The sequence below is a fragment of the Gymnoscopelus braueri genome (genome assembly GCF_963280865.1).
Source record: "Gymnoscopelus braueri genome assembly, chromosome: 4".
NCBI lineage: Eukaryota > Metazoa > Chordata > Actinopteri > Myctophiformes > Myctophidae > Gymnoscopelus > Gymnoscopelus braueri.
In genome coordinates, this window is record NC_137605.1 from 50,543,041 (window position 1) to 50,555,888 (window position 12,848).

Below are 12,848 nucleotides of genomic sequence, written 5' to 3' on the forward strand. Positions count from 1 at the left end.
TACTGCATTCTAATGCCATTTCTCAAACCACCTTTATAAACTTCCACATGGACCACTGACAAAGTACACTATATACGCTTTAAGTCATTTATGTGTTTGCTTTTCTTTACATTTAACCACTATAGACCACCGAAGTCCTGACGTCACTCGTTCATCCCCAGGTTTGCGGAAGTAATTTCTCTATGGAGAATAACATTGGGTCATCTTAGAATCGTCTCATATAAGAATTGTGGTCCAAAAATAAACACACTGTCCCGGCGATATTGTCAGGGAGGAGGTTCTGTATCGTTTATGATAGTCAGTCACTTATATTTGATACAGTCTGTTTCTGGCGAAAATGTAACTAATTCGGCGGAAGTAACATTAGCGTTTTCTCACCGTCAGTTGATGCTTCATATCCATAAGAGTCAAACCGCCGGGGTCATTTGTTTATTTTTGGAACACAGTTCTTATTTGACGCGATATTAAATACGTCTATGGGATTCAGAACGGGGGTGGAAAACTGCGAACCAGGTAGACAAACAAAGGATGTGTAAATGACGTCAGACTTCGGTGGTCTATACTCAGTGGGGGGGCTAGGGGGCTATAGCCCAACGCCCCCTGGTGAAGGCTTAACCCCCCCCCCCCCCCAGGCCCCCACACACACACACAAACCCAATTCTGTGATGTGAAAAATATTTATGGAATAAATTAAGAAAATATATGTAAATATGTGAAAGACAATTGACTGACTTTTATGTAAACCATACTATAAAATCATACTTTTTACGGAATGATGGATAATGCGATAATGCGGTTCATTTTGGTAATTAGTTGATTTCACTACAAGCTTGTCACAAGGCTTACAGGTGTGTATGCGTATAGGGAAGCCTTTGGGAGGAAGGAACTGCCTGTAGGTATACCTGTAACTGTTCACCCCATTATGTGTGAAATGTAATGACCAGAGCACATGTTAAAGCTATGTTTTAAACTCTAGCACACTTCCACCTCCTCCTCTGAAACGCGTAAGCGAACACACAGCGTTCCGGTTAACGGCTTTCTAGCCATTAGAGCGCTGGAGGCTGCTGCTTGGTGGAAGTTTAACCACTTGACCACATAATCACTCCACCACTAGGATTTTCTAAATTATTTCAAAATTAGTCACGCATCGCATCTCGACACATGATTTATTTATTTTATTTTATTTTCGCCTATAACGATATGCCCAAAATTGTGACACCAAGGTTAATGTGGTAAGCGTTTTATATGGCCATGGCCTCTCAGAGTGTCGTTACAGTGTTGAGGAGGCCCACACTGTAAAGTTTTATCTCATTTAATGAGTTGATTTATCCATTTGTTACTCTGAGAGTGTACATCATGGGTCCATTTGGTTACAACTCGCAGAGTTAAATTTACACTAAGGAGATTAGCCTTATAGAGGGAGGATTTGTGTGTGCGTGTGCGTGTGTGTGTGTGTGTGTGTCCGTGTCTGCGTGCGTGCGTGTGCGCGCGCGCGTGTGCATGCGTGTGATCCTCCCAGCCGTGTACACACAGCTGGTAACAAGGTGCAGGATTGCAGCCCAGGGACCCTATGCTCAGTAAACATGGATCTACTCCGGCAGGGGCTTCACCTTGCATCGCCTCTCTCACCTCTCGAGTCTTTCTCTCTCTCTCTCTCTCTCTCTCTCTCTCTCTCTCTCTCTCTCTCTCTCTCTCTCTCTCCTCTCTCTCTCTCTCTCTCTCTCTCTCTCTTTACTCACTTGCATGTAAGCATGCAGGACAAACAGATGGCCACACATCTGGAAAGGCTCTGCTGAGGGCCTTAATTGACTTGCAACGCGTCTGTTATTTGGCTTTCTGAAGGTACGCACCTTCTCGCATTCCACCCGCCGCTGATAGAACAACAAGGCAGCCAGGGAGGCATTCTGGATGAGATGCCAACCATCCTGACAGCTCAAACCCTTTCAAGATTTCCAAAAGGATGCGTCTGTGCCAGTGGCATGGCGGACCCCTGCCCTGCTTGGATCAAATCCCACCAGATCCCTAGTCTCCTGTGCCTCCCCCTGAAGCCCCATTTATACTTCACCATATGACGGAGTTGGACGCCGAAAATAGCAGATCTGCAAGCTCACAGCACGTCTCGAATGAGACGCGCTGTGAGCTTGCATATCTGCTATTTTCCAGCATAAAAGTGAAGTAGAAATGAGGCTTTAGCTGCAATAAAGAAGAAATAGAAACTATGGGCAGAAACCTTGAACAATTAATGCCTAGTTCAGTGTGGCACAAAAGTAGTGAAAATAGCCGATCTACAAGCTCACAACGTGTCGCATCGCGACACGTTGTGAGCTTGTAGATCGGCTATTTTCACAATTTTAAAATGTTTTGTAATAATATTAATTATAAAAAAGGAACGTTTTTGGACAGCAATGAGATATATAAAACATAACAAGTAATACCGCCAGGACCATGAGTGTCCCTCTCTCTCTCATCAAACGTGCACAGATCGGCCTCCTCTCGGCTAAAGGGTCTGGCAGAATGGACCTCCAGTCCCTGTGAGGTGGTGAACAAGTTGATTATGTGTTGCTAATGGAGGAGGAGGAGGAGGAGGAGGAGGAGGGGGTTGCTTCATCTCTCTCCTCATGAGAACCACCTGCTTCAGAGGATGTTAAAGTGTAATCCAGCCCTGGCTCTGTTGTGGCCTCACAAAGGCACCAGTGTAGAGCATTCTCCACCACCTAATCTCTAACCTTAATCACTGAGACCAAGAGAAAGAAAGAGAGAGAGAGAGAGAGAGAGAGAGAGAGAGAGAGAGAGAGACGGAGAGGGAGGGTGGAGAGGAAAAAAAAAGACCCCAAGATCTTTGAACAAGCACCGCCAAATGGTGTGTTCTATTAATCTCCAATTCAGCAACACAAAACAGGCAATTTGTATGTTAAAGCAGGACGGGGAGCGAGCGCGGGCGTGTGTGTGCGTGTGCGTGTGCGTGTGCGTGTGCGTGTGCGTGTGTGTGTGTGTGTGTGTGTGTGTGTGTGTGTGTGTGTGTGTGTGTGTGTGTCGGGGAGGGGAGGGGACGGGAGGGGGGTCTGTGTTCGGACATTAAGGTCCACACCAATGTGTCCTCTCTCTTAGTAGCAATCTGCTGTCTGGTGAATGGTGACATTTTAATAGCGCACCATGTGCTGCAGCCAAGCAGTAAACATCCTCCCTGATAAAGGGATAGTTCACCCAAAAAGAATATTTTTTTCTATCGATTAGTCACTCCATGGAGACTTGAATTCGTGGATATATTCTTTTTTTTTGTCGCATTCCTAAGCCAATAATTTGATGACCGGCAGCAGTTCCGGTATAGGAGACACAAAGAGTCTCCTTTGTGTCTCCTACCGGAACCGCTGCCTATCGGTCAGCTGTTCATCAAATTATTGGCTTAGGAATGCGACAAAAACAAAAAAAACATCCATGAATTCCATGGGGTGACTAATCGATAGAAAAAAAGTCATTTTGGGGGTGAACCATCCCTTTAATGTAAGTCTGAAGCATGGACCCGAACGAACACACACTCAGAGTTAGAAATGGATAGACGAACACTGAGGATTTGACTGCGTATATACAGTATATTGGAGGACGTTTCGGAGGTGAGGGCGGCGAGGGCCACAGAAGCCCCGCGTTCCTGAGAGAGTGTATGAGAGGACGGAGAGGAGAGAACGAGGGGCGAGAGAGAGAGAGAGCGGTGACAAGGGGGTGCACTGCACGAGGAGGACAGGGGTCAGAGGGAGACGCGAGGCCCGACGCGCCCCCTCCTTTGTTCTCCATTATCTCCTTAAACACACACGACTCCTCTCACTGCACTGCTGTCGCACACCCTGCCACTCTGGTGGTCCCCAGCACCAGACAGATGGCTTAACATGGGCTCTCTCTCCAGTCCCATAGACTTCACACACATACAGTCAGACACACACACACATGCACGCATGCGCACACGCACGCATGCATTTGCAAGCTGCATGTTTACGCAAACCTGTAAACCTGAGACCTGACTTTTTTGTGCCGCGGACCCCCAAATTCAAATGTTTTGGCCCGCGGATCCCCATCTGAAAATGTTTTGTGCCAAAGAAGCCCCGGAAGAGAAGATTTGCGTAAAAAAAATATTACTTTATTTTTCAAACCCTTTCACAATGTTTCTAAAATTGTTCAAAAATAGCAGATGTACAAGCTCACAGCGCGGCACTTCACGGAAACGTGCGTGCAAGTGCACACACGCACACACACACACACACGCACACACATATCGAGCCATTTCTATGCATGCAAATAGAAGTCACAAAACTATGGCGCTATTGAGCTTGAGGACACCATTCAAAGTAAATAGGGCGACAGAAAAGAGCGGGACGGACCACGTCCGTTGAGTTCAAGGGAGAGGTGGCGCCATGCTCTATTCGGTTCCTCAAGCTATAAATGTAGCACCCCCACCACCACAAAGAACCGTTGAGGATTCAGCGGACCCGGCGCATGAAGAAATGCACGAAGCAGAGCAATGAAGCTGAATGTTGAGCAATTAAGCCGAATGTTGCATAACACATACGTGATTAATTACACGTTAAAAAACTAAAAACATGCAAACTTAAAAAAACACTCACTTTATCTTTATTTGTAACGACTGGTCACAAGTGTTGAGTTGATTCACACTCGTATAGCCAGCAAACTCACATTTAGACCCTTAACCTGTACATGTGTTTGCTGTATGTAATCCTTAACCTGTGTACCTGTGTGTATACTGTATGTAATTCTTAACCTGTGTACTACCTGTGTTTACTGTATGTAATCCTTAACCTGTGTACTACCTGTGTTTACTGTATGCAATCCTTAACCTGTGTACTACCTGTGTTTACTGTATGTAATCCTTAACCTGTGTAGTACCTGTGAGTACTGTATGTAATCCTTAACATGTGTACCTGTGTGTACTGTATGTGATCTTGGTGTATATCTGTATGTTCACACTATTATATGTGATCATAGTCGCTACTAAGGTAACATTTGAGTTACGTTGAATAGCATTCAAAACACGCTTTCCTTTGTGTGTGTGTGTGTGTGTGTGTGTGTGTGTGTGTGTGTGTGTGTGTGTGTGTGTGTGTGTGTGTGTGTGTGTGTGTGTGTGTGTGTGTGTGTGTGTGTGCGTGCGTGTGTTCTTGCGAGCGTGTGTGCGTGGGTGTGCCGAGAAACACAAATAACAACACCGATGACACCCACCGGCATCAGCATTCAAGGACGTACACCAGCAAAACACTCTAAGACAGAAAACAATCATGCCAATGATCTGTGGAGAAGATGAGTTTTGAAAACCGTATTTTCCCAGTAATTGCTCTGTAATTGTTGAGTGATGGAAGCGATGAATTGCTGCAGCCAGCTCGACGGAAGAGAGGCAAAGACCCTCGCAATGAAAGAATTATGGTGAGCCACTCTCTGTGAAGCTAGTGGAGATGCACACGTGTGCATGCGTGCGAGCGCGCGTGCGCGTGCACACACACACACACACACACACACACACACACACACACACACACACACACACACACACACACACACTGGAATGGTTCAGTCTATCTATGGAAATGCTTTGACTTGATCAATTGCTTTTTGATTGATTGTGTGAGTGAGAGCCTGATCAGAAGTTTCATCTTGTTTACGTTCTTCAATCAACACCCAACTAATACTTTTCTTGTTTCAACGACACCCTGTGCTTTAACTTTTTGTCAAAAACTCTCAAGGAGCCATGTTGCAAAATAACCTCAAATCAACCGCACAAATGAATCCACTGGAGACGTCAGAACACAGAACGAACACAGTTGACATCAGAAACGTGCTTAAAAACAGACTCATTATATAGTTGGAAGTGCATGCATTTGTGTCCATATGGGCATTTTAATGAATCTATAATAAGACGCGAATTTGGGTAATAACCATGCGAGTGTCCATATTTGCAGGTGACATGGTTAATTAGGTTGACTGTAAGTTGCTTATGTGTATGCGTGTGTGCACACACCCACATACAAGTGTGTGCCCCTATGTACAGTATATTTGCAGTGAAATGGGCGATTAGGTTTATCATCATTATAGCATAAATTAACGAGTGTTTTGATGGCCGTATCTAATGTGTCTTTAGTCTATGTACACAATGTTTAATGATCATGCACCTTCATCACAAGGTACCACACAGGAAATGAGCATGTGTGTGCTTTTTACCCCTTTTCTCAATGCACCACCCGAGTGCCTCGATAGATCCCCTACTAATATGTCACCAGACTGTTGTGTTATTGTTGTCAAACCTATCCCATTAACCACATGAACCCTATAGAGTCCCTATATATTCTGGGCATATCAAAATAGGCAAACATTCTGAGAAAATAGCAGCTATATCTTTGGTGTAGAGGGAAAAAGGAAATTGGGTCAACAAGGTGTTTGATAGCTTAGGTGGTAAGGTAAATGGCTGGTCGTGTTCACCAATAATTCCTACACCAGCGTGCCTATTAATAAAGCGGTGCCATGTCATTATTCCGACAGCCCGTTGGTCCGACTGGCCCGATGTGGCAACACCACCTGACAGAAATCAGAAAGGGTCATATTAGTCTGCCTACTTACCCTACAAGAGTCTCCCTCCACACAGCTGATTCAAATTAATGATCAATTAATGATGAAATGAATTGCTTATTATCAAGTGCATCATTTAAACCCCATGCAGAGATATCAGGTGTCACAGCAGCAACAACACAGGACAGGAGTTAGGCTACTGCTAAGACCAATTAAGTGTCAAGACAAGCACTGATCATTAATTTGAATCAGCTGTGCAGAGGGAGTTCTTGTAGGGTAAGTAGGCAGACTTTATGTGACACTTTTTGAGTTCTGTCAGATTGTGTTCCCACATTATTGTTGACCGACATCGATCAACTAAATCGAACGACTGACAACAGCAAGTGGGGGGGGGGATTCACAACTATAGGTTTTGAGTGGTTAATTTCAACAGTAAATGAGTCATTTCACTACCAATGCTACCGATGTTATAGTAACTGGTTTTAGGTTTTGGTGGATCAGACTGTGTTTCGCTTAACATGGACAATGTTTGTGGAGGCGAGAGGCCCACAGACTGGCAAACTGGTCTGGCAACAGAAGATGGACAGATGACTGGAGAAATACCACAGTACGTGTCCGTGTTGTTATGGCCCGGCTTCAGGACGAGACAATGTAGGCTTGTAAGGGACACGGTGGCAAACGACTCGCCGCCATGCGAGGCTTTCTGTTGTGTGTCTAAACAGCCGCGGTGGACTGTCTCCATTGTCTCTGGTCCAGTGTAAACATTCCCATCTTTCCCTGCATCTGTTGGGTGGCACAGAGACAGACATTACCCCATGATGGCAGCCACCCACCCACGCACGTGCACACGCACACGCACACGCACACACAGCATCCCATAATGGATACACCCAGAGACAAAGACACACACACACACACACACACGCACACGCACACGCACACGCACACGCACACGCACACGCACACGCACACACACACACACACACACACACACACGCCACCGCATGATGGCTGACATGCAGAGAAAAAGACACACAGACACACACACAAATACACATGCATGCGGGCACACACACACACACTCTCACGTACGTACACACACGCACACACGCACACACACACACACACGCACGCACGCACGCAACGCACGCACGCAGCAACTATGTGTCATTATGGCACACAAACACACACTCCCATGGATGGATGGAGGCTGGTGTGCGTCCTGCCCACACAGACAGTGTCTCCTCCAGGACTCGTAAAGATGCTGTGGATCGGGCCCAGGGCGGATGAGAGGGTTTTCACTGCTCTCTCTCTGTGCCTTTGAGCCCAGGCTTTGATGAGAGGAATCACAGATAAAGCCGTCTTTGCCTTGAGAAAACACAGGGAGACACATGCGGCCCGCAGGATGTGAGGAAGGTGTTCCGTTTCAGGATTGGCAAGAATTAGTGGTGAAAGGTTGTGAAAACAACACCGAGACCTAAGCTGTGCGTGAAATCATGAACAGAGGGATTAATGGGACTGTAAAAAGAGCATTAGAACCCCCCCCCCCCCCCCCCAACATACAACTCCACCACTCTTCACAAAGGTATGTGTGTGCCATACAGTACATTCAAGGTCTCTTGCACACACAGTGTGTGCGTGTGTGTGTTCATGCACATCTGAAAACCAAATTGGATGGGTGCTGGATCAAGACATATAGTGAAGTTTAAAGAGAATCATTTGCACACCAAAAACTCAATTTAAAAGGATTTTTAATCTGCGAGAGCAGCGACATTCCGAGCAACAAGGCCAGCGATATAGAGAGAGAGAGTTGCGTCACGCTTTGATCTTGCCTCAAAGCGGGATGTTGCCTCCTGTAGTTCCAAACATTGGAACTTCCTCACTGAGATAGAAGGAGAACTTCTGCATTGCATTATTACATTGGGAGTCTATGGGACGTCACTCTAGTTAGAGCACGCTGAACAAGGCTCATTGGGCCTGATTCACTAAACTTTGTGCCAAAGTGTGTGTGTGCGTGTGCGTGTGCGTGTGCGTGTGCGTGTGCGTGTGCGTGTGCGTGTGCGTGTGCTTGTGCGTGTGCGTGTGCGTGTGTGTGTGTGTGTGTGTGTGGTGATGGTGAAAGTAGAAGACTGAATTGTGGACACCATGTCATTCCTCCGGGATGATGTAAGAGAAAACCCCTGATTTGGGAAAGTCCATTATAACAATAAAATAAGCTGCTGCAGTATTCCTCATGTTCATGTTGTTTTCCTTCGGTTGCCTCACACACCAAAAGATTTAGATGCCGTTTAGAGAACATACACAGTGCCCTTGAGCAAGGGACTGGTCTTAATTTCCCGGGGGTCCCCGGATGACAGTGAAGTGACCATTTTTTTAAATACCTATAAAAATAAGAAAATGAAATGAAAAAAGTACCATTACTGCATCAAAAGTAATAAATGTACTATAAAAACTGGTCAATAATTGGCCAAATTGTCAAATAATTTGGCAAAGAAAGAGGCAAACATTGTGAAAAAAGCTAATCGACAAGCTCACAGTGACGTGTCGTGAGCTTGTAGATCTGCTATTTTCACAATATTTATCCGTGGAACCGAGTCAAACTAAATGCAATGCCTCAACTCCTACAATTCCAATTGCTTGTCAGGTTGGGGGTCCCCAGTTCAAATATGGTTATTTTGGGGGGGTCCCCAATGCAAATATGATTATTCAGCCTGATCTCACAGAATTTAGTAAACATTGCACGGACCCAGTGCAAGTTATTCCGTGCATATGTACGGCGAGTCCCACGGTGGCCGTAACCGGTTGCAACCCGGAGAAACCCAGAAGCAGAGCAGTCCCCACAACAAAATGTACGATTCTGTGCCTATCGGTACATAACTCAAACGGCGCTGAGTAGGCTCAAGGGAACGTCGCAACGTTCGGGGCGGCAACTCGCTCGCTTTAGCTCGCTCGGTGGTCCCTCACGTGGCTCCAGTTCCCTTGAGACTGCGCACCTCCCAAATGGTTAAGTCACAATGGGGGAGATGTGAGGCGGCCATGCACGGATTTTCGGGTTTTCCAGTTGTCTATGCACGAAATGACACCTCCGTGCAATGTATACTAAGTCGTGTGAGATCGGGTTGGATTATTTTGGGGGGTTGTGGCCTGAAAAGGTTGAGAACCATTGCCTTAGATAGACAGTTACAGCTAAGGACTGCAAAAACACTAATAATAATAATGAGAAGAAGAAGAAGAAGAAGAAGAAGAAGAAGAAGAAGAAGAAGAAGAAGAAGAAGAAGAAGAAGAAGAAGAAGAAGAAGAAGAAGAAGAAGAAGAAACTACGAGAAACTAAGTAGCCTACAACAAAGCAAGAAAAACAACTTGCCTGACCCTCAGCACTTCTAACTTAATTTATACTCCATGGTATGACGGTGTTGCTTGTCAAGAACAACTGATCTACAAGCTAATGCATCACACTGCGACGCAATTGTTGAATGCAGATCAGTTCTGCTCTGTAAGCGACACCGTTGCACAACGGAGTATAAATAAAATAAGCTTTAACGATGAGTCAAAATAAATGAATTGCAGATGGTGAATAAATTAAACAAACAGTACAAATGCACTTCCCTCTGGTATATTAGAATTGTTTTGTCAATATTTCATTCTGTGTTTGTAACAACTCTCTCTCGGCAGGGTGCGTGGTGTTGTTTGCGGTGACATTTTGGTGACATTTGAAGCATATGGACTCCCGTCTCAAATGGGACGGGCACACACACCGCCGCGCCAAGATCTGGACGAGAATCAAAGATAATCCTAAAAACTAACAGTGAGGTCTGTCGTGTTGTTCCGAGGGATCAGTATCGCAGACACGCTGCTATTTCCACAGCTGAGTGGGAGGTAGTGTATGTGGAGACACAGAAACGAACATGATGACAGCAAGGAAATCTGTGAACAACTCAAACTGTGGCAGCTCCACAGCGGGGCATCCAAGTCGTGTGTCTTTTTATATACTTCACTAATTGTGTGTGTACCTACTGTAATTAGATTAATTATCCTAATTGGAGTGGTGTAAAGTAACTAAGTACATCTAGGGTACTCAAGTACTGTACTTAAGTACAATTTTGAGGTATTTTTACTTTATTGGAGTATTTCCAATTTTCAATACTTTTACTCCACTACATCTCACAGACAAATACTGTACTTTTTACTCCACTACAATGATTTGAAAACTTTAGTTACTTTGTAGATTTGGATTATTATTACAAAACATACATTAACCATTTCAGCCCTATTTCAACTTTGGCTATTTGAAAATAGCCGATTTACAAGCTCTACAACGCGTCACATCGCAACGCGTTGTGAGCTTGTAGATCGGCTATTTTCAAAAGATTTTGTATACATTTTAGACATAACGATAACTTGTGAAACATTCTGCATAATGAGTACTTTTACTTTTGGCACTTTGTGTATATTTTGATGCCAATACTTTTGTACTTTTACTAAATGTTTCTACATTGCCGTATTGATACTTTTACTTAAGTAAAAAAATGTTTTACTTTTCCCACGACTGGTAATTAGATTAGTTCTCCTAATTGGATGGCTACCTTTAAAGAATTGCAGATGGGAAAAGCTGCTTAACTTCACCACTTAAACCCTAAATACTTTGTTGACCAGAGTCCCCCATGGGTCTATACTTGGTCCCCTTCTTTTTTCCCTTGAGACCTTTATCTTAACGTCTAAACTTAACTAAAACAATCAACCCCCCCAACCCCACCCTCAACTACAAGTGTTGATGAATGATGTATAGGATATATTATTGTATATTATTGTATGTATCTAAATGTTACTATAAATTGAATACATATGGACCGCAATGGAAACAAGTCCTCAGGACTTATTTGTGTTATCCTTTTAGCCCAAGTGTATGACTGGACCCGTACTGTGTGCATTTCTGTCTAATAAAGTATTCAATCAATCAATCAATCAATCAATCAATCAATCAATCAATCAATCAATCTCTTTACTGAAAATAGTCGATCTACCAGCTCACAATGTGTAGATAGGCTATTTTCGTCAAATGTTCGCCTATCATGACTTGCCCATAATATATGGTCAATGAAGGAAAATGTAAATGGTCTCATTTGAGCCTTTGCATATTTCTCTTCAATATTAATGACAAAATTAGACCTTTAGTATCAAGCTGGTTTTAATCAGTTTCAGGAAAAAGTAACACTTCTTGCACAGGCTACATGCTATTTCAGATAACTTAATTAAAGGTGCGATGACATTCATTTTCACTTTTTTTATTTTCAATGTTTTATTTGGGGTTTTATGACCTCAATTACACCCAAAAAACCTGAACATAGAACATTCAGTGGATTTTCTGTGGTCTGGGGTTTTCTGAATAATTAGGCTGAAAAGTAATCTGAGCTTGGCCCTTCGACAGTGAGGTCACAGTCGATTAATCCCGCCCACTCTCCTCCTCGCCCCTCCCCTCCCCTATCCTTTCCTTTGGGGGGGGCGGAGCAGAGGCGATGATTGACAGGCAAAATCCCTCACCAGCGACACCCGCAGGCAAAGATTTCTTTTTTCATTGCAGTTGAAAAGGCTTTAGAAATGTGAGAGAAAAACACCTGCCATGGATCACTGGAATGGAATTTTCACTTAAAACTTTTTGTACACTTTTGAAGGACCAGGACAAAGACTTTGAATGTGGTGTAAAAGTGAATGTCATTAAACCTTTAATGACTAATTACATGAAAAGTTTGTTCAATATTGAAATGGCAGAAAGCAGTTAAAACCAAATTATATGCAACTCGGATGTCTTTGGGTTGTTTGCCTGTCTGTTTTGGAGATATTTTAGTATCTTATACTAACACATGGCTTGATCTCGTCCCCATCTATATCTCACACTTGGATATGGAGGCACCATAATCCACATATCACCTATAGAGCCAGACGTTATATCTGTCTGGCCGATATAACAATATATTATCATTATTATTATTATTATTATTATTATTATTTTTATTATTATTATTAAAGTTATTATATCGGCAGTTAACTTTGTGAATTTGACTTATCTGACTACATCAGTAACAGCAGTTAAACAGCCGATGTATCACGATTATATTTTCTTTTTCTTTATTTATTATTATTATTATTTTTTTTACAAAATATCGGTCATCGCATCAGATCAAAATAATCTGGAATAAGTCAAGCTCTAATCTTACCCATTTCAAATATTACACCATGCTTCTTCCAACTGTTAAAAAATATTGACTACATTATAAACAGCTCTGTTTATG